At 42.4% G+C, this 23,919-nt stretch overlaps 1 long non-coding RNA gene across 1 annotated transcript in view; it reads right to left on the bottom strand.

Annotated features, from left to right (window-relative positions):
* Window positions 1-23,919, bottom strand: part of LOC311587462 — a 39,935-nt gene that overhangs the window by 15,532 nt on the left and 484 nt on the right. The gene's annotated exons all lie outside the window — the stretch shown is intronic.

The following is a 23,919-nucleotide window of genomic DNA, read 5'->3' as shown; positions in this document are numbered from 1 at the left end:
TGGTAGATAGATAGATAGATAGATAGATAGATGATAGATAGATAGATAGATAGATAGATAGATAGATAGATAGATAGGCCCCAAACCATAAGTTTGGCTTCTTAGTCTTGGCATTGCTTATCATTTGACTGTTCATTACTCCACTTCAAGACACTCCTAGAGAAACACTCCAGAGACCTTTTCAAGGTTTCTGGTTCTGGCTGCTGCTCTGGGTTCCAGATGCTGTGGTTACAGTCGCCTTCACTGAATTGCTGGTTTGCTGTTTAACGGGTCTGCTGAAATCCTGAAAACAAAGAGTGGGATCGCTCCAAGGAACTGAGTCTAAAGGGGTCTACTTCTCCTGTTCCCATTAACCTCTTTTTTCTCTTATCTAGGGTAGGTGGATTGGAAGGGAGGTATGAGCATTAAAGAACCCCAAATAAAGTAGGTTTGCCAAAGTTCCAAGCCTACATGTTTACTATTTAAAAGAAAGCAAACAAAAAAGACTCCAGAACAAATGGGGAAATGATGTAATCAGACAAAAGAAAAAAATGCCCCCCCAAAAAGAAACAACACTAACTAGCATCTAGGAATGAAAAACTCAGAGGAAAAGAGAGAGCTCTTGGGCATAAGAATACAAAGTAGGGACTAGCGTGATGGTTCAGTGTTAAAAGCACTTGCTGTTCTTATAGAGGACCTGGTAAGGTCCCCAGCACCTACAGTGGGCAGCTCACAACTGCCTCTAATTCCAGTTCCAGGTGACCTGACACCCTCTGACACCCTCTGACTTCCGTGGGTACGTACCTCCATGTGCCATATCGTGGTACACATAAATTCAGGCAGGCACACATGCAGGCACATAAAATTAAAAAAAAAAAAGTCTTCTTAAAAAGCAACATTTAACTTACTAGAACTAAGTAGTCTAGTGGAAATATTCAGTTTTATTTCCAAGAAATAGAAAACCAGGAGAAGAAAGTTTTTTTAAACAAATAATTAGCCAGAGAACTTTTTATTGACTATTAGGAGCTCCAGAAAGAGAAGATGTGGGGAGGAGGGAAAGGGGGAATTACTAGAAACAATGCAATTCATTAGATGCATGAAACACAACTAAGGAACGTGACTTGCTAAATTAAAAATAATCACCAAGAAAACCACATTAAACAACGTCATGAAACTTCAGAAAAAGCCATAAAGAGGAAATTGTTAAAAGCTTCCAGACTGGAGGAAAATAAAGGTCTCCAAAAGGATTTAAACCTCTAATTACATCAGATCTTACTGTATTTTTACTGGAAACAAAAGGACAATGAGGTAATAGCTCTTAGCAATTTCCAGTTGGGCATCCCGTACTCCTGCAGGCATTTTGATAGGTGGCTGCATTTTAAGGCAAGAATAGTTACCTTCCAAACAAACAGTAACATATTCACCCAGATAAGAATGAAGCTTGGAGGTGGGGGGGGGGCACTGTTGGTTGCCTTCTTCCCCCTTAATTCTCCTTCAGTACCAAGCCCCTGCCTTCCCCCCCCCTGATATTTACACCAATGTGGCTCAGCATCATGTGGGTGTAGGAGTCTCAAGACCTTTAGGGTCTAAAGGTGTGGATCCGTAGACTGAGATTTTTGTTTGTTTGCTTGGTTGGTTGGTTGGTTTTGGTTTTGGTTTTGGTTTTGGTTTTGGTTTGTTCCTTAAGACAAGAGTCTCACTGTGCAATCCAAACTGTCCTGGATATATAGACTAGGCTGGCCTCAGACTCACAGCAATCTATCTGCCTCCACCTTCTGAGTGTGGGGATTAAAGGCGTGTGCCACCACGCCAGGCTTATAGCTCACTTTTAAATAGACTACTTTTCCCCAAGGAAGTTAAAAGTAAGGTTGAACCAATTTTTTTTTTATGTGTAGTGTCAGAGACATAAGGACAAGTTGTGGAGGCTTTGCTGGACAAAGTTCCAAAGATCTATGGCTGATCACCACTGCCCTTACGTATTATGTATGGTCCCGGTATAATTTTGCCTTAAAACTACTTTGAAATATACCTTTTCTCCTAAAATTGTCTTTCTCTCCAGTTCTCACTTTGACTATGAGCTCTAAGAAAATTTACACTGTAAAGCTTTTTCCCTCAGAGAATGTTGAGAGAAGGTATCTGGCAAAGGCTTGAGATGATGACTCCGACTATTGAGATCAGCCAGGCAGAAACTGCTTGAAAAGAAAGTTAGCACTTTGACATAACAGTACCTGGTTATATATTCTTAGCTGAAGAAAAGTAAAACTATTTTCCTTACAATCTGCTTTGAAAATAATCAAAGATGGGCTTGGAACATCATGCTTTACAGATATTTTACAATAGAGGACCCTTTGGCTGTTAGCCTAGGCTTGGGTAACACACCTGTTAGTTTGGAACTAGAAGTAAGTCAAGTTTGTGTGCATGTATGTGTTAAGGACATTTCGTTTCAAGCTACATTGCTATGGCAATAGTGTAAACACAATGGCTTAAGGCCTGGGGAAATTTATGATTAAACTTTCCTAAGTATTGTTTAAGAAATAATAATCAGGTCATGCTGACCATTGCTTGGATGTTGATTGATTTTTGCTACATGCTTTATTGTAGCTCATATAGAACTGTTTGTATTTCTTTTTTTTAACTGTTTGTATTTCTTTGTTAAATTGCTCTATTGATTTCTAGTGATTGTAAAAGATGAGAAAATCATAATGTAATCTGTAATTAAAAAAAAAAAAACCTGAACTTCACTTTTAAAAAAGTACTGTGGTTGGCCCAAGAAACAGCAGAAGAAAAACTTCTCCTGGACTAGAAGACCTTTCAGCTTCAACCACAATTTATGTCTGGGCCTCAACATTTCTTTTCTCCTCCATTCCTCAATCTCTCCTCAACAATTAGTCCTCTAGCTAATTGTTCACCAGTAGTTGGTCTCCTTGGCCAGCTGTTCCCTGTCTGCTCAATTCTTCCTACTTCACAACCACCAAGACATAATCTTCTCTTACCCCGAAGCTGGTCCACGGGAACGTAGCTCCGCGACACATTGCTTTCCTTGGAGGTCCCAGGTCTAATCACTAACACTGTTAGGAAAGGGGGTGAAATGCAAAGGAAGGTATGTGTCTGAAGTGGGCTTTTAGTTCCTAGGTGGGAATTCATATGCTAGTGATTTATCATGGAATGGAATGACCAGAGAGGAGTAGAGAAAACATAATAGAAATGATCATACTGAGTGAGTTAACCCAGAAGCAGAAAGACTCACATGGTATATATTCACTTACAAATGGGCCCTAGCCCAAAAGGCATGTCCCATGAAAATCTTCACTTACCAGGCAATTGGGATAGATGTGAGGACATCCTACTGGGACTCTAGGTAAGAGAAATATAGGAGATGGGGAAATAGAAGAACCCAGAGGGTACTAGAAAACTATAAGAAGAACATCGTGATGGGCAGATCAGGGCCCAGGGGGGTCTGCTCAAACTATTGCACTAACCAAGGACAATATAAGTAGTAAACATCGAACCCCTACTCTGATCTACCTAATGGACAGGATATTCTCCACAGTTATGTGGAGAGCGGGGACTGACTCTGACATGAACGCTGATGCCCCGTATTTGATCACTTCCTCTTGGTAGGGAGGCCTGATGGCACTCAAAGAAAGAATAATGAGGCTACCAAGATGAGACTTGATAGCCTATGACCATATAGTGGGGGAGGAGGCCCCCCCTTGGTCTTAGACCTAGGGGAGGGGAATAGGGTGAAAGCGGGAGGAAGGAAGGAACAGGAGGATACAAACGATGGGATAACAATTGAGCTGTAATCTGAATAACTTAATTAAATTTTTAAAAAGAGAAAAAAAGAAAAGGACATGAGACAAGTGAAGGTTCACACTCTGTCTGGACCTTCCAGATTGGGGAATGTTGGTTTTATCACAAAGTGAACCCATTGGGCAAGGGAGCTGAACTCCACATTGTTATGTCACTTACCAGTGATCCAATGCCTCCTGGGAGAGCCTGGGCACTGCCTCTGCAAAGCAAACAGTATTGACAGACGCTTAGTGAATTCAACAAAGGAAGAGAGAAGATCCAATTTAATAGAACTAGAGATTAATAGTGCAGGTTACAATTCCAATGAAATCCAGACAATAATTAGGAAACTAGTCTATACATTTTATGTATATTTATTATGTGTTGTGTAAATAAATTGTACATAAATAAATATGTTTTAAGTATAAATTTGAAATATATTTAAAATTTTATATTTCAAAGAAACTGGAAACTTTAAAAGAAATGGCTAAATCTTTAGACATCTATGACTGACCAATGTCAAATCAAGATGATATAAGCATTTATAAATATCCACAAAATAATGAAATTGAAGCAATGATTAAAAAGTCTCCCAACAGAAAAAGTCAAGAACCAGACAGATTCACTACTGAATCCTATAACATTTCTAGGGGCAATCTAACTCTAAAAAAAAAAAGGGGGTCCTGAAACTGTTTTATAAAACAGAGAAGGAAAACACTATAACACTCAAACAAAGCCAGAATTATTACCCTGATACTAGAAAAAAAGCACAACCGATAAACTCCAGGTTGATTTCTCTAGTAACTCAGTAACATACTTACTTGCAAAGTGAATTTAAGAACATTTTTAATATGTCAAATACCATGATCAGTTTGGTTTCATTCCAGGAAGATGAAGGCAACTCAAAATACACAAATCAGCAAATATAATACAGCAAACATATAGACTTAAAGACAGAAAGCACATGATCATCTCAAAAGACAGAAAAGGGGACATTCACAAAGCTCAATATCCCTTCAAGATAAAAATCCCTGAAGAAAACTAGGTATAGAAAAAAAAGCTACATGGGGCTAGAGAGATACCTCAGATGTTAAGGGCACTGACTACTCTTCCAGAGGTCCTGAGTTCAATTCCCAGCAACCACATGGTGGCTCACAACCATCTGTAATAGAATCTAACATCCTCTTCTGGCCTGCAGGTGTACACGAAGGCAGAGCACTTATATATAATCATAAATGTTTTTTTAAAGAAAGAAAAAAAGCATACCTACAAACTTATAGACAATATTGTGCTAAATTAGGAAAACTAAAATGAGGCATGCATGTCCACTCTTATTAATATAGTGTTCAAAGTCTTAGCTAGAACATCAAGCTGAAAGAAAAGACAGAATGGGATACCAATGGGAAAGGAGGAGATGAAGTTAGATGGTCCAGTCCTATACCTAAGACCTTAAAGACTCCACTGGGACAGCCTTAGACTTTGATGCTAACAGCAGTGAGCAGTTCTTCCCACCTCAGTTAACATAATCAAGGGAAGCCCACATGATCTAGACAATTTCTTATTGACACTAGATTCCCAGATGGTTCCAGATTGTGTCAAGTTGACAACTAAAACGAACCATCACAGCTGCCAAGGGCACTAAAATGACACACACAGGAAAATGAATACTAAGGAGATCACTGCGTTAAGTGATATAAGCCAGGCTTGTAAAGACAAGTACTACATTTCTTTCATGCAGTGTTTAAAAGTGTGTACATACACCAAACTAAAAATGGAGCCTTCAGAGGAGGGGCGGGGCATTTAGTGTGTAAAGTGCCTGCTACGCAAGCCTGGGGACCTGAGTTCAGCTATCCAACCCTTGTATGAAAACTGGCCATGGTGGACATCTGTAACCCCAGCTGCTGATGGATGTAGAAAACAAGAAGATCCTCACAGCTCAATGGCCAGGCAACCCAGATAACTGGTGACCTCCAGATTCAGTCCCTGTCTCAAAATAAAGGAAAGCAATAGAAGAAGACAGTCAATGCCCCCCATTACCACATGCACATACTTACACATATACCTACAAACTCACATGAACACATACATATCACACACACACACACACACACACACACACACACACACACACACCATGGTGTGCACTTGTAATCCTAGCACTCAGGAGGCAGAGGCATGAGGGTCTTCTGAACTTCGAGGCAGTCCTGGTCTACATAGCACATTCAGAGCCAGTCCAGGCTGCAGAGTGGACTACCTACCCATCTGTATAGTTGTGAAAGGGGCAAGATGAGTCAATAGGTAAAGGCATTTGTTGCCAAGCCTGACAACCTGCTCTGTTCCCCAAAATCCCCACAGCAGAAGGAAAAAAAGCCACTCTTACATGTCTGTTTGATCTCTACATGTGTACTGTGGCATACATGTACCCACATACACACACATACATATAAACACATGTAATTTTTAAAATTTTCAACAAGAAAAGGGAGGGAGGAAGGAATCGAGGGAGGAAGCGAATGGAGGAAGGAGAAAGGAAGAGACAATGGCAAGCGTTCTAAAAGGAGAAGAAGGAGCCAGATAACATATACTATAATGTGTGTCAAAAAGCAGGAAGGCAAGGAGGAGGAGAAAAAGCTAACATGGGTTGGGGGGAGGGGAAGAAGTAAGAGCCAAGAATGTTAATATATGTGCATGATGATGTCAGAGCAAAACCTATTTCTTCATAGGCTAACAAAATTTTTTTAAAAGAAACAATGAGTAGATACATCAAACAGAACAGAGTAAAATGGTTGGGAGAATCTAGGGTCTAGAAGTGTAGCTCAGTTGGAAAAAACTGTTTACCTAGCGTGCATAAAGACCTAGGTTTGATCCTTAGTAGCAAATAAACCCACCATGGTGGTGCATGCCTGTAATTCCTGCACTCAGATGGGAAAGGTAAGAATATCAGAAGTTCAGAGTCATGCTCCACCACTGTACTGGCTCAATTTACATCAAATTGACACAAACTAAAGTCATTTGAGAGGATGGAACCTCAGTTAAGAAAATGACTCCATAAAATTGGACTGTGGGCCATTTTCTTAATTAGTGACTTATGGGGAAGGCTCAGCCCATTGTGAGGAGTGGCACCCATGGGCTGGTGCTCCTGGCTTCTATAAGAGAGCAGTCTGAGCAAGCTATGGGGAGTAAGCCAGCAGTAAGCCTCACTCCTTTATGACCGCTTCAACAGCTCCTGCCTATAGGTTCCTACTCCATTTGAATTTCTGTACTGACTCCCTGTGGTGGTTTGAATGAAAACAGCCCCCATAGGCTCAAAGGTGTGGCACTATTGGGAGGTGTGTCTTTGGTGGAGTACCTATGACCTTGTTGGAGAAGGAGTGTCACCACACATGGGCTTTGAGGTTTCAGAAGCTCAACCTAGGCCCAGTGGCTCACTCTTCCTTTCTGCTGCCTGAAGATCCAGATGTAAAAGTCTGAGGCTCTTGCCAGGACCATGTCTGCCTACACTCCACTGTGCTTCATGCCGTGATGATGATAATAGACTAAGCCTCTGAACTGGAAGCCAGCCCCAATTAAATGTTTCACTTTGTAAGAGTTGCTGTGTGGGCTGGAGAGATGGCTCAGAGGTTAACAGCATTGACTGCTCTTCCAGAGGTCCTGAGTTCAATTCCCAGCAACCACATGGTGGCTCACAACCATCGATAATGTGATCTGATGCCCTCTTCCGGCCTGCAGGTGAACATGCAGGCAGAGCACCGTATACATAAAAATAAATAAATATTTAAAAAAAAGAGAGAGTTGCTGTGGTCATGGTGTCTCTTTGCAGCAATAGAATCCATGACTAAGACAGTTCCTTTCATGATAAGCTGTAAGGTGGAAGTGTAAGCCAAATAAATCTTTTCTTCCCCAAGTTGCTTTGGTCATGCTGTGTCATCACAGCAATAGTAACCCTGACTAAGACAGCTACCAAGTGAGACCTTAGAATCCTGGTCAAAAGTATGGCTGAGGAAGTCATATGCCCTAGGGGGAACATGCTACTTTTTTTTTCTGAATAGATTTGTTGTTAAACTACCTTCCAAATATTTTGTTTATGTCCATAGAGCAGTACTACTTTCAACTTAGGTCAGAGAAGCTTCTTTGAGCAGAGCACAGAAGTCATACAGAGATTCATAAACTGGCAAAGAACTGGGAATGAGTTATTGTGTGCTCAGCCCTAAATGGGACCTCTATAGCCAAAAAATGTGAGAGCCAGAGCATGGGACGGAGTGCAATGAAACCCTATCTTCTGGACATGGCACTGCTCTTGCCTTAGTTAACTCGTGGTTACTATGGTAACCTGCTCAGGACCAAGCCAGTTAGCATTCTAGCACCAATGGGGAAGGGGTGCATGATGTTCCACACCAGTTGAGGAGCTCCTGCCTACTGAGAACTGGTGGCCTAAGGAGAGTCATTTTTTTCCAGGTTGTAGCCACTGACAGGATGCTCCTGCTCTTACAGGCAGCAATAAAAAGTATAAAGGAAGAAGCGGTGCAGGAGAGGGCTGTGTTAGGGCTTAGGGAGTGAGAAAGGAGAGTTGTACATATGTATGAAATTGTCAAAGAACAAAAACATATTAAAGGAATCTGGGTCTTTGAAGGTGTGTTCAGCCTCTGACTGACTCGCCACGCTGACCGCCACCCACATCCTTGTTATAGGATATAAGTCCTTTCCTTGTGATTTGTGCTGTTTTAAATGGATTCTTTCTGTTACTGGAATGTGAACTATGCAGGGAGAGAGGTCAACAGTCTATGATAGGAAAGAGAATTTTAGGGGAGAAAAAAGGCAGTCTTAATGCAAAGCGAGCTTTCCAACAGTGCTCTAACGCTGCAGCCCAACCACTGGAGTAGGGGCCATGCTCACAGCGACCACTTCCACCCTGATTAACTGTAGCTATGTTCCTCAGCCCCCTAACTCTCATGATGTTCACCCCAATAAGCACCACACTGGGATCCTGTGGAGAGAAGGTACAGGAAATGTAGATTCTGAAATCAGAATAAATTCTAAAACCCAAGAGCAAACATAACAGGCCACATTTCACAAAGTTTCTTCCATTTCCACAGTCAACTGCAAACTGGGTTTTTTTACCTTAAGGCCTCACATTTACCTTGGGTTTAATACTTGCTATCTTGGGCTTATAGAAGAGCTTGCAAGAAGGAATTTCACAGACGAGGGAAAAAAACTGAAAAAAAGTCTTTACATGAAGGAAATTATACCACATAGTAGTTTAACCAAATATTTCACTGTATGGCGACCTCTACTGGACAAATAAATGAATCACTAAAACAGAAAAGGCTGCTGATTTAGAATGGTCAGTCAAGAAATTGAGAATTTGAGAAAAATGTTATTTGAAATGGCTAAAAAAAAAAAATTGCTCCTGGCTGGTTGCTGGGCTCTCTTCCCTTCGTGCCATTAAATCCAGCTTCCTCCCAAAAAAAAAAATTGCTAAAAATCCCGTAGCACTCTGAATATTTTTAGCTTTAAAACAACGTGAAATATTTAATATTTTGAATTTATGAAGTGGGGAAAACAGTATAATAAACACACACCAGCTACCTTATTATACCTTAACATTTTAGGGGTCTGTTCGTGTACGTATGTATGCCTGTATGTATTATGTATGTATTGGAGGGTGGGGGAATCAGCTGAGACAGTATCTTACTCTGTAGTCCAGGCTGGCCTGGAACCCCCAGCAATCATCCTACCTTGGTCTCCAAACAGTTGGGATTAATGGCTTGACCTAAAGGCTTAGATGGGTATTTTGCTTTAGGAAGGCAACAGTTGGGCAGAGATTTAACCAGAGCCCCACTCTGGGTCTTCCAACATATTAGGCTTGGCCATCCACCCCGGAGGAAAGATGTAGAAGTAATGATGAAAAGGCAGGGGAAGGATTTTAGTCAGCATCGCTATGCTGGAACCCTGGAAGTATTTCCACCCATCTTTTAAGTGCTGACAGGGCTTCAGGCTTCAACATGGGAAAATGTGGGGCAGGAGAAAGGGTGTGCACAGTTAAGTGGTCTTTGCTGTAAAAAAAAAAAAAAAAAAAAAAAAAAAAGGTTAATGTGGTTGACCATTATGACAAATCTGTTTGTGCATACAGCCATACAGGCTCAGCATTGCCCTTAAAGATACACGATCGTAAGCACATATCTCCTGTAATCCCTTCTTACTTAGTAAGTTGTCCGAGATTACCCTGGTGGGAGTCTCTGCCAAAAAGCGTCCATGAGACCTCGCAATCTCCTTGCAGTGACCTTTGTCTCTCTGCATCTGGGCCATCTTCAGAATCCCACCTTTGGGTTCAAATATAACCAACAAAATTGTAAATGACCATAAACAAGAAGGCCAAAAATCAAATGAAAAGCCCATTTCATAGAAGTTGAGTTTTTTTTTTTCTTTTGTGAAGAAGTTGAAGCCAGTCTGCAAACACGATGGAAAGTGTCAGTGTCATTGCCCCACCTCTTGTCAGAATCCCACAACACAGACAGCCCTGTTTCTGTCACATAGCCCTTCTGACATGGGAACCTGTTTACGAGGCTCCGCTGTTTCTGGAGTCCAAGATGATACAGATTCACCACAGACTGGAGGCTTCCAGATAACATCTGTAGGTCTGGAAGAGTACATGAGAAAAGTTGGCAGTGGGGCTATAGATGCAGCTCAGTTGGTAGGATGTTTGTTTAGCAGCCATCAACCCACAGGCTTAATCCCAGCTCAACAGAAGCCAGCCACTGTGGCACACCCCTGGAATCCTTGGAAAGTAGAGGAAAAATTGTGTCCTTAACTACACAGAAAGCTTAAGAGTAGCCTAGGTTACATAAGACCCCGTGTTAACAACAAAGTAGAAACACTGACAGGAAGATGCCTCAGTTAGGCTTATGTTTGGGTGTTCAGCCTTGAGGAGGGGATGAGATAAATTACATATTGTCCATATTTAGACAGATGCCCCTTCAAGGATTAGCATACTTATGGAGTTAAGTCAGAGGGACTTGAGATTTTAAAACAAAGAAGTCAGATGCAAACTAAAGGCAGGGCTTCCAGGCTTCCAGCCAGCTTTAGCTACTTGGGGGAGCCATAGGAAGAGTCAATGATTATTAGCAAAAGCCATTCATTTCTAAGTATGTCATAATATTTATATACATGTAAAACTTCCATGTTCCAGTGCCTGAAAACAGTGTTTTCATCACCTCTCAAAAAGATATTGCTTGAAGTTTTCCCCTGCTGATGTTTTCAGCTTCCACTTCTTAAGAATACTGGGTTTTCATGACAAGTTTTTGTGAATATAAAATATATGTAATATATATGAACTCTGTGTGTGTGTGTGTGTGTGTGTGTGTGTGTGTGTGTTTGAAATGCATACTCTTCTGCTGGATGAATTTAAAAGGAAATAGATAGACATAGGATAAGAGAACATTTGTACTTCATATTGCACATAATATATTGTAAATATCTCACATATGCACACCACCATTGCTCTGTTTATTGTGAGTAAACCTCTAGCCCAGATGGTGCCTAGGGAAGAAGGTAGGCTCAGTAGCCTTGAGACAAATATACAAGCCCAAATGCACAAAGAGGGATAACAATGAAGGGAAAGAGAGAAGGCCAAGAAGAGACGCATCAACACCATGAATCCCAGAGACATGGCTGGGCACCCGACCAGAAAGACAGACTACAGTCTGATGGACTTGCCTCTGCTCCTATTCCCTCTAAAGTTTGTGAGCTGCGAGGAGATGTGAGGCAGACCTCTAGACTGTGAATCCTCTGCCTCCTAGCTGACAGCTCCCTGAATAAACCATAGCTTAAAGATTCAATTCTTGTCTCTGCTCCCTGGCATTTACAGTTAGAAGCGGCATGAACTGTAGAATGCTAGTTACAAACTGGTTCATTATTGAAAGCATGGCCTTCTTGACAAAGTAAAGATAAAAACCCAAAGTTTTGTTTTAGGGCTTGTGATATTGGAGATGGAGCCCAGAACCTTGGGTTCTCCCACCAAAATACCCAGGTTTCTATGGGTGAGGTAAGCATGGCCCATCATTACAAGGATAAGACAATGTTCACAAAAGATTCTGTGCAAAGCTATCCGAAAGCCAGAAGAAAGGGGGAAATCAGCAGTATCCATATTAAAGTACTTATACTATGCCAGAGACTGGCCCAAGTGCTGTCTTTGTCCTAAGCTTCAACCTTCACAACACTCCTGTAAAGGAACATCTATGCTGACCTCCAATTTCCAAAGCAGGAAATCAAGGCACCGTGCGGTTACCTAGTTCTCCTTGGGTCAGACAGTTAATGAAGGACAGAGCTGACAGGCAAAGGCAGTCATTTCTCTCCTTACTCTGATGCTGGTTTGTTGATACCCTACCAAGAGTCCCGGGAAGCACGTGGGAAACTCTGTAAGTCATCACCTGCTGATGCCCAGCTTCGTCAAGCTCCTCCTACTGTGGTTCCAGGGGCTCCTAGCCACATTCCAAAGGGGCTCGTAGTATCCCTCTTCTAAAAACTAACTGGGCAGAATTGAACATCCCCTTCCCAGAAAACCTCTGGATCCCTTAGCATAAGAAAAATAACATTGCTACTAACTCTGATGACTGTGACCTAAGTTAAAGAGAAGTTTCATTAACATGCTGTTGTGACAAAATATTATTCCAGTTAAAAGAATCTTGTGTAAGGAAGAATAATTTAATAAGCTGTGACACCGTTAGTTATTAAAAGGGAGGCTCAGGCAGCCCTGCTTCATTCTCTCATGACTTATTTGCAAAGGTTGCTGCACATGGATTTGGGCTGTAATTCTTTGGAGAAAAATAGAATGTGGAGATTACCTTTGGAAGAATGGAGCAAGCCAATTTTGGCTTTTAAATACTCCTTGTATCCCCCAGTACATTATAGGGATGGAGAGAGAGAGAGATAGATAGATAGATAGATAGATAGATAGATGGAGAGATCGAGAGAGAGAGAGAGAGAGAGAGAGAGAGAGAGAGAGAGAGAGAGAGAGAGTGAGTTAGGGTCCTGGGCCCTTGGCTTGCTAGCTAGATAACTCACTAGCCTCAGGAGAATTAATAGTCCTTGTTACATGACAGATTTGTCCCCAGTGAATTCATGGGTTAACAAACATATCTACCTAGCTTTGGAAGTTAAATAAGCTAACACATGTAACAAACTTAGGAAAGTATCTGTCACCTACTATTTACACAACAACTATTGGAAATGTGCTATATAGACTCAATGTTGGTTCCTTCCCAACTCCAGTTCATATGTGGTACCCTAATGTTCAATGGAGTATTGCAACATGAGGCCTTTGTGGTACATGGGGGCATATATATATAATCCAATTACTCAGAAAGCCAAGGTGTAGAATCTGGATTTCAATCCAACCCTGGGCAATACATTGAGATTCAGACTCAAAAACAAAATAAAATTTAAGAAACAGATAGGGCCTTCTGAGAAATGCTTAAGTCATAAGAGGTTTATCTTCATGGATGGAGTTAGTGTCCTTATAAAATCAGGTCACAAGGAACTGGTTACTCCATCCACCATGTGAGGATACAGGAAGAGAGCCCTTACCAGACATATAATTGGGGCTTTTCTAACCTTCATAACTGAGGGGAACAGATTTCTATTGTTTATACTTGATCCAATATGTGGTATTTTGTTACAGTAGTCCAAGTGGGCTAAGAGAATGGCTGGATATGACCATTATTATCATCACTAGTATCTGGCTCAAGGGACTTGGTCTAACATCCTGTAAGAAAGTGGCAAAAACTGGAATGGGGGGGGGGGGCAGGCATCTCTGGGATGAGCAAGAATCCTAGAGCAATGAAAACTCTCAGGAACCTATGAGAGTGATCCTAGCTAAGACTCCTAGCAATGGGGGATACAGAGCCTAAAGCAGCCATCTCTAGAGGGACTGGGACACCAACCCAGCCACAAAATCTTTGACCTACAAGTGATCCTGCCTACAAGATGTTCAGGAGTAAAGATGGAGGAGAAAGTGAGGGAATGATCAACCAATGACTGGTCCAGCTTGAGACCCATGCCATGAGAGAAAGCCCACCTTGACACTGTTAATGATATTCTGCTATACTTGCAGACAGGAGCCTAGCATAACTGTCATCAAAGAGGCTTTACCCAGTAGCTAATAAAAACAGATGCAGAGACCCACAGCCAAACACTAGGCTAAACGTATGGAGCTAATGAACTTGGGCCCATAGGGGCTCACAGAGACTGAACCGAGAACCAGGGAGCCTGCATGGGAGTGACCTAGGTCCTCCACACATATGTTACAGTTGTGCAGCTTGGTCTTCATGTGGGACTACTAACAGAGGCTGTCTCTGACTCTGCTGCCTGCCTATGGGACCCTTTCCTCCAACTGGGCTGCCTTGTCTAGCCTTAGTAGAAGATGTGTCTAGTCTTACTGAGACTTGATATGCTAAGGCCAGTTAACATCTGTGGGAGGCCTCCTTTTTTCTAAAAATAAAGGAAGATGGAGTGGATGAGGGAGAGAGGAGGTGGGAGGGAAAGATTGGGAGGAGAGGAGGGAAAGGAAAGTGCAGTCAAAATGTAACGTAAATAAATTAATTAAAAAACAAACAAACAAATTACATTGAAGGACCTGTTTTCTGTGTGTGAGCACGGCAACATCTTACAGTATTTGACTTTATCTGTTGTGGTCCTGAGGTCTCAGTGTACTAGCTAGCACTCTACCATTGAGCTACATCCAAGGCCCCTCATTGGTCATTTTGTTTGTTTGTTCTTGAGGTGGAATCATGCTATATAGCCTGGGTTAGTCTTGAGTTCTCTATCTTCCAGCCTCAGCCTCCGCTGTGCTGGGATTATAGGCATGCACAGCCATGTCTGACCCATTTAATTCTTTTTGTTTGGTTGGTTTTTGTTTTTTGTTTTTTGAGACAGGGTTTCTCTGTGTAGCCTTGGCTGTCCTGGACTCACTTTGTAGACCAAGCTGGCCTCGAGCTCACAGCGATCCACCTGCCTCTGCCTCCTGAGTGCTGGGATTAAAGGCATGCACCACCTCGGACCCATTTAATTCTTAATGGTGAAGCTTTCAAATTCTGTGAAAGCTTTCACTAGTAGGAATGATTTGGACCCAGGGAGATAGCTCACTTGGTAAAATGCCTCCAGCACAAGCATGGGGACCTAAGGAAGATCCCCCCAAACCCGTGTAGAAGAGCCAGGCATTGGGCCCTTCTTGTTACTTGGCTTCTTTGGGGCCATGATTTGTAGTATGGTTATCCTGTACTGTATGACTAATATCCGCTTATAAGCGAGTGCATACCATGTGTATCTTTCTGGGCCTGGGTTACCTCCCTCATGATGATTCTTTCTTGTTCAACCTTCAACCCAAAATTTACCCTGCCTACAAGATGTTCAGAGATAAAGACAGAGTATAGAAACTGAGAGACTGTCCAACCAATGCCTGACCCAACCTAAGACCCACCCCATGAGAGAGAACCAATCCCTGACAGCATTAACAATACACTGCTATGTTTACAGACAGGAGCCTAATATAACAGTCCTCTGAGAGGCCCTACTGAGGAGTTGATCAAATCAGATACTGAGACTCAAAGCCAAGCATTAGGCGGAGCTTGGGGAGTCCTGTGGAAGAGTCGGGAGGGAGCATAGAAGGACCTGGAGGGGGGAAGAACACTGTAAGAAGACCAGCAAAGTCAACTAACCAAATCCATGGGGGCTTACAGAGAAGGAAGCATCAACCATAAAGTATGCATGGGCTGTACCTAGGCTCTCTACACATATGTAACCAATGGGCAGTTTGATCTTTGTAAGGGTCCCCAAGTAAGTTGAGCAAGTGCTGTCTATAACATGGACTCTGTTGCCTGCTTTTGATCACTTGGCCCTAATGGCGTTGCCTTGCTCATTCCTGATGCGATTTGATGTGCTAGTGTGGATTAGTGGTGGAGATCCTCTTTTCTGAGAACAAGGGGAGGTGGGATAGAGGGAAGAGGGTGAGAGGGAGGGACTGGGTGGAGAGGAGGGAGGGGACTATGTCCGGGATGTAAAGTGAATATATAAATTAAAAATGATTTTTAAGTGGCTCTATCCATATCTCCTGACTTGAGTGCCAAGCTGGCATTCAAGTCAACAAATCTGCTACTTCTACCACATCCAGTGCTGAGATTATAGGTGTGTACCACTATGCCCACTTGATACAAACTTTTATCATTATTTTAGTGTGCCACTTCTAATGTGTGTGTGTACATATATGTGTGTGTATATATATATACATCTATGTGTGTGTGTATCACAACAGAATTAATTTATGTCATGTTTCAAGAGCAGCTGTCTCATTCACTTCCTATTTGTCTCCTGAGTGCTTTAAAAGGCACGGCTAGTGATTGATCTATACCATCTACACATGTGTATCTAGTGCATGGGTAGCACCTAGGCTCTATGATACCATCACATGATGTATCCTAATTTTGCACTTAGCATATCATTGTTAAATGATGCATGAATCTTGTTTTAAAAATGAAGTCCCAGTTATTTGATTTTACCAATGAAGACTCATGAACTAGATTATGGGCTAAAAGCCTGCTAGCTCAGTGAGGCAGAGAAAGTACCCAGTTGACTTTCCTACTCAGCCCACATTCTAGAAGAAAAAAGCCACTTCTACTCAGGTCATATCCCAGTAAGAAAGAAAGCCTTTCTACTCAGCTTATATCCCAGAAGGAAAAGCTCATTCTCCTCTATGCTATCTTAAATGTTCATCAACTCAATGTCCCTCCTTTCTACTTCCTGTGTGTCTCTCTATCCATTCTCTATTTTTTTGCCATGTTCACTTCCTATCAATCTGGTTGCTTGCTCCACCTCTTGATCTAGGGTTAACTTTATTTTAATCCTGTTTACAGAAAGCTCTCAGATTAAAGGTGTGTACTAGGGCCGAGCCATACTACAAATACTTGTTCAGAGTAAACAGAAAGCTCTAAGATCAAAGAATCAGCCATACCACAATTAGAAACAGCTTTTTACAGCTCACAGTCTTTGTTGAGGATTCACAATGGTATCAAATGTCCTGCAACACATGAACAACTGTGTTTTCTTGCAGAGCTCGCTTTCACAACACGATGATTGTGTCCTATCAAAAACAGAGCCAGGGCCCGTCATGGTGGCATACATTTTTAATCTTAGCACTTAGGAGGAAGAGGTAGATAGACCTCTGTGAGTTTGAGGTGGAAGTCAGTCTGGTCTACGTACAAGTGCCATGGCAGCCAGGGCTAGATAGTCAAAGACTACCTCAGAAAGGAAGGAAATAAAGAAGAAAGGAAGGGAGAGAGGGAAGAGAAAACTATAATGGATTTTATACTCCAACGTAAAAACACTAGATTTTACACTCTTATGATATATTAAAAGCTCTAAAATATTAGAATGTGTAAATGAAATTAATTATTCTATTAATATTAATTAATTCTGAGTATTCATATGGTGATAGTTATTCCCTAACCTGCTATTTTATAAATAAAAGATACAGAGACCTGTTAGATCTATTATAAGCCTTATAATTCTGGAGCTGAGCAGATATTAATCTTCTAAGCTATCTTGTTTATTTTCCATCCAAAGCCCCCATAAATACTTGGGCTGGAGAGATGGCTCAAGATTAAGAGCACTTGACTGCTCCTCAAGAGGTCCTGAGTTCAATGCCCAGCAACCACATGGTGGTTCACAGCCATCGACTATGTGATCTGATGCCCTCTTCTGGCCTGCACGTATAGCTGCAGGCAGAACACTGTATACATAATAATAAATAAATCTTAAAAAAAAATACTTGCACGTTCTCCACTTGAGCTGCTTCTGCTTCATCAGGCCATTCTTCAGAGCAAGCTGCTCTCGGTTAAGCTAACCCATGGTGACATGGCCTTTCTTCCTCCTTCCTCTCTCCTTCTCACAGTCTTTCTGGGACCCCCACAAGCCCATGAACCTTTGCTCTGCCTACCTCTCCTCCACCTAGCCAGGCTGTCAGCAACTTCATTAGCTTATCAGGGATAACTGGGGAGAGAAGTTAGACAGCATCACTTGGTATAGGTGAAAATGTACTCATCTGGGGTGTACCAGATCTTGGGGGCCAATAATTAGCATTAGAATAGACAGTAGCTCCAGATCAAGCCCAACAAGAATATCTGAAAGAATATTTCCATTTCCTAAATCTGCTTTGTTTTCACTATAAACACTCCTGCAGTTCTTGGCAGTCATTTCCTGATTCTGAAGATGGGGGGATGGGCGTGGTCATACTCCCCTGAAGCCCGAGCTTTCTTGAGGCTGAAGCAGAAGGATACTGTATTTCCATTAGTGTACGCTTGAGATAGACTGGGTGGAGCCATCCTGGGCCTGGAATTCAGGAAGGGGACCTGGGACGGACAGGTCACTAGGTGTCTCTGGCCTGCATGCTGGCCCGACCTGTTCACTGATCCTCTACTCGATCCACATGCGCTCAAGCCTGGTCTGACCCTGCTGCTCTCTGTCCTCTCTGCCAGCCTGTCTCTCATGTGCAAGGGCCGGTCTCCTTCTCCCATTGAGGGTCGATACTCCCTGAGAATCTGTGGTGTGTCCAAGGGCAAAGCCCAACAAGACTGCTTTCACCTGTGAAAAAGCTTACACTCCTTCCCACACATGTCGGTTTAATAAAATTCCTTTGCTTTTGCATTGACTCTGGACTCTGACTCTCAGTGGACTTCCAGGAATGGACTCTGAGCAGCAGAGCTCAGACAAATCTAGGTCCAGAAGGACCGTGTCTGCCGAACCAGTAAACAAAACATAGCTGTAGCTTCTTCACAGGACTTTAGCTTACAGTAAACGCACAGATATTCAATATGGTAGATAGAAGAATTTAAGAGCTAGATTTCAAAGTGTTTCTCAGAAAACAATTCAAGGCTTAATAAAAAATAAAAAATAAAAAAAAAGCCGGGTGTGGTGGCACACGCCTTTAATCCTAGCACTTGGGAGGCAGAGGCTGGCGGATCGCTGTGAGTTCAAGGCCAGCCTGGTCTACAAAGCAAGTCCAGGACAGCCAAGGTTACACAGAGAAACCCTGTCTCGAAAAACCAAAAAAACAAAAACAAAAACAAAAAAACAAAACAAAACAAAAAAACAACAACAAAAAACCCACAAGGGGAAATTTGCCAGTATAGATCTTGCTATCTAGGCTGTGTGGCAGTCTCTTACAGAGTAGCTGTGGTGGCATGCACAGTTTGCTCTTCCGTAGTGAGAAGCCAGAGCCAAGCAGTGTGAAAAGCCCAAATAGTCAGAAAGCCCACAGACTATGAAGTCAAATCTGCCCCCTGCCCTCCATCACTGTTAGTCTTAGGTTTCCAGCTGTACTCTTAGGAGCCTCATAGAACAGAAGGAACCTCTCCTTTGTAACAGCCTACGGGGTAACTTGGAGAAAACCAACTGTAGAAATTGTGAGCATTACTGTATAAACTGAGCTTGGCCAGAAAATAAAATTTCCTAATGTCACCCAAAGAATTGGTGTCATAAACATGTAAGGGCCACCAGCAGGTGCCAAGAGTAGATAAGATAATGACGTCAGCCATATGCTGAACGAGCGTGATAAGAGTGACGTAGAAAGCTAGATTAACAGAAACGTGTGAATTAGAAATGATAAGGTTAAGTTACATATAAAAACCCTGAGAAGAAGCAGTCAGTTATCTCGCCTTCACCATGACTGCCTAAACACGGCTAGTTCGTGAACGAGATCCACCGACGCAGACGCGGACCTAACCTCTGACGATCTGAAACCGGAAGCCAGAAAACATCTAACTTCGGACTAGCACCGAGCGGTGGAGCAAACAACGTCGTGGCTCCGAACCTGACGAGCTGGACACGACTCTTCGATCAGGTCGTATACCCTTATGTTATGAAATGTTAGATGCCACTCCTATTAGGATTAAGATAGTGTTAAGTATATAGATTATGCCGGTATTAGAAGATTGTAACAAATGGAATGGTATTGGTGGTTCGCACTAGTAGTGGCCACCATAGCTTTGGCGTGGTGTTGTTTTTGCATCGCTTTCTTACTGGAACACCCAGTGAGTTTCAATAAACGCCTTTGCTCCACTATCACTAACGTGTCATAGACTGAGTCTCTTCGGGATCCTGAGTGCGGAGTGCTCAGTGCTCGCGACAGTTGGCTGTATGTTTGCATGGTGGTGCTGGGACTTGAAGCGAAGGTCTTGGGTACACTAAACAAGCACTTGATCACTGACATACATTTTCCAGGCCCTAAGTTGGCCTGAAATTTACAAAATCTCTTGCCCGAGTCTTCCAAATAGTGGTGTTTACAGAGGTATATCATCACATCCAGCTAATAAGAAAGTGTAAACTTATAAAATATAAGGTGCTTGTTTGCTTGTCCAACTTTGCTTGCCCAGTGGCCTGAGACTATCTCCCAGTTCTCGGAACTGCTAACCTCAAGAGTTCCACCCTAACTCCCAGAATAGTTACGTGCAAATTTGCAGATATCAGATGTCCTCACAAGAGATTCCCTCAGGCCAGATGTCCTAACGTCCATATGGATTCCAGTGATAAGCAACCCCAACTGCTTTGTGGTTTTTGCCTTTAAAACTAGCCTGTAACAGCTGCTCAGGATCCTTCTCCTCCCAAGTGCTGAGGAACCCTGACACATCAACAATTGGGACCTTTGATGTGTCAGTAATAAATTTTACCTATACCTATACCTCTCAGCTGGTGTGACTTGAGTGGTCTCTCGAGGCGACCCCCTTCCCAAATTGGACCCCCAGGGTCCAACACTAACAGGTGGCCTTTAACCTGTTAGCTTATTAATATTTGTTTATTTATTTATAGCCTCACATAGTTCAGACTGGTCTCAAACTTGTATGCCGCCTTATGGCATGGAACTCTGTTCTGTCTGCCTGTTTCCTATATGTTGGGATGATAAGATATGACACCAAGCCTTGCTAGAGTGACTTTTAAAATTATAAACCGGACATTTTCTCTCCTCACCAAACCCATTCTCCATTCCTGACAACTAGCTTTGCCATCTTTCATGTAGTCATGGGTGAATAGTGCTTTTCTTGTAAAGCCTTTTAAAGAGTGAGTGAGTGTGAGTGTGAGTGTGTGTGTGGGTGTGTGTGTGTGTGTGTGTGTCTGTGCCTGCCTGTGAAGGCCCTTTGTGTGTGTATGTCTCTATGTGTGTCTGTGCCTGCCTGTGAAGGCCGTGTGTGTGTGTGTGTGTGTGTGTGTGTGTGTGTGTGTGTGTGTGTGTGTGTGCAAGTGTGAAGGCCAGGTGGGGGTTTCAGATCCTCTGAAGCTGGAATAACAAGTAGTTGTGAGCTGCCTGTCCTCTGGGAAAGCAGCAAGAGCTCCCAACCACTGAGGCCCTAATATATTCTATGATAAGCCTGGAATGCACTAGTTCTCTGGTTCAGTCCCCAGCACCTTCCTCCCATCCGTCCCCAAAAGGCTTTACTTAGCTGTTTTACAGTCACCATAGCTGTGTTTTCTGAAATTTCCCTGAAGGAAAAAAAAAATCTACCACTGATGCTTCTAGAATATGTTTTTTAATATTTTGTTTTTGTCTTTTGAGAAGTATGAACTGACATCACCCCCAAACAGCCATGCCTGTGCTGAACATGCTTCTGATGGATTAACCGACTGGAATTTCCTACTTGTGGAGAATTAGGATGTCTATAGATCAGAAGCGAACATTCTGAACTAATGGTAATCCACCTTAAAACCACTTATCACCCATTTCCTTTATCTGACTTAATATTCCTTTGACTATTAACTACAACCGTTGAAGTGTATTCTTGGCAGGCCACTAGTTTCCACTAACCCCAAAACTAAGAGCATCATTTACAAAGCACCTAAACACTCTGAATTATTCCTCTTTGCTAGAAGCAGTGCGACCTGGGAGAATGGAGGCAATAAGCGAGACAGACTAAAGACTCATGCAATAGCCAACTTTACTCAGAGACTCAAACATTTTGTACCCTGAGAGTTAAGAAAGGTCACATGAGTAAATTCTCATGAGTTCAGGCTGTACACACTCACAAAAGCAAGCCACATATGGTTAAAAAAAAAACAACAACAAACAAACAAACATGTTTTTAAAGAGGGGTGTATAAAGCATAGTTTAAACAATTAATTGAATGCTTACCCCAAACAATAATTAGTAATCTGAAGTAAATTGAAACCGATTCACTACACCTGGGAGGAGTACAGAAAAAGATTCCAAGAACAATTATGTGTTTTAAAGACACTGAGGTCACACGATTTTTCTTGGGAGTGCTCTCAAAGGCTCTCAGAATTTTCCTCACAGGACTCCAATGCTGAACTGTGTCCTGACACCTGCTGTCTTCTCCAACAATTGATAAATGAGTTGATTCATGGCTGTCCTTTGTTCTGTGACCTTAAAAGCTCATATGACCACTTCCACCATAGAACATGACATTAGGGGCAACCCGACTCTGTGGTCAGGCCACTGTCACTCCTTTTTGGCTGAGAATAAACCATCCCTTATTCCCGGGGAAGCAGAAATCCGTGTTCTTCATTACCAAAGCTTTCCTCTGCTTTCTCATCCACAACCTGGGGTTAGAAACCCATTAATAATTCTCTGTGAAGAAAGACTTTTGAATTCACTTTTGCTCCCACCCGACCCACCCTTTCAGCCAGGGCGTATGTATTAGCTGTGGCTCATTTGCTCTTCCCTGACAGAAGGAAGCGTGGAGTTAATATGTAGCTAGAAGCAGTTCTTCAACTGAAATTTTATTAAAGATTATGATTTAATCCTCATCTAAAATATGTTTTCAGACACATCCTTTAAGAATATACAGTTTCACACCCTCAAATCCTCCAGTAAATGTCTACCACAGGAAATTGAGTCATGCTTAGTTTTTAGTTTTGAATTGGTTGATATTCTTAACACTAACCCATGAAGGCCTGCTGGGAAGAAAGGGGTACTGGTAAGGAACTTGGCAATTCTGCAATGGCAAAAGTTTCAGTGTGGAAACCTAAGATTTAGTAGGTGCCTTAGGTTAAATATTACAGCACATCATCAACAAGGTGCCTTAAACAACAACACCGAGAGTCCCAAATTCAAGGAGAGAAAGAAAGATGGAGACAGGCCTGGAACTTGCTAAGTAGAATGGCCCAAGCTGGTCTGGAAGATGTCTAGGTCTTCGTGCTTTTTGCCTCCCCAGTACTGGAAGTACATGTGTGTACTACCACTCCGGACCAATAGGATTTTTAAAAAATATTTATTTATTATGTACACAGTGCACATTAGATCACATTATAGATGGTTGTGAGCCACCGTGTGGTTGCTGGGAGTTGAACTCAGGACCTCTGGAAGAGCAGTCAGTGCTCTTAACCACTGAGCCATCTCTCCAGCCTCCGGACTAATAGGATCTTAATAGTATTTTTTTTTAATTCAATTATGATATATATAGTGTAAAGTACATGAATGAAAATAAGAGCCGGGCGTGGTGGCGCACGCCTTTAATCCCAGCACTCGGGAGGCAGAGGCAGGCGGATCGCTGTGAGTTCGAGGCCAGCCTGGTCTACAAAAGTGAGTTCAGGACAGCCAAGGTTACACAGAGAAACCCTGTCTTGAAAAAAACCAAAAAAAAAAAAAAAAAAAAAACCAAAAAAAAAAAAGAAAAGAAGGACATGACCTCTCCTAGGTCACATAGATGTATTTTATTTCTAGAGCCTCGTGGAAATACACTCCCATAGTCAATGCATACACTGTACAGCAGTAGTCCTCAAAATGTGGTCTTCGGACTACCAGCCTTAGCATCAGTGGGGAACTGGCTAGACTTGCAAATTCCAGGGCCCTGCCCGACCCACAGCCAAAACTCTGGAGACACCTCGAAAGCAGAGCCCAGCAACTTCCGTTTTAATGAACCCCAGGTTTCAGTTAAGATTCAGGGAGGAAAGAACACTCAGTGTGATCATGCTGTAACTGGGCTAAATAAATACTCGTGTTTGCGTTTGGAAAATGGCGACAACTTTGATTTGTTTCGTTTGTTTTTGTTTTTGAGGTACCACAGGCTGACCTGGACTCTGTACCTGAGGTTGGCCCCGAATTTCTAATTTTCCTGTCTCCGCCTCCCGCCCTCCACAGACACGCTGCACCAC

Source organism: Acomys minous, assembly GCF_964271855.1.
Source record: "Acomys minous genome assembly, chromosome: 1".
NCBI lineage: Eukaryota > Metazoa > Chordata > Mammalia > Rodentia > Muridae > Acomys > Acomys minous.
This window is presented reverse-complemented; position numbering and strand designations above follow the sequence as displayed.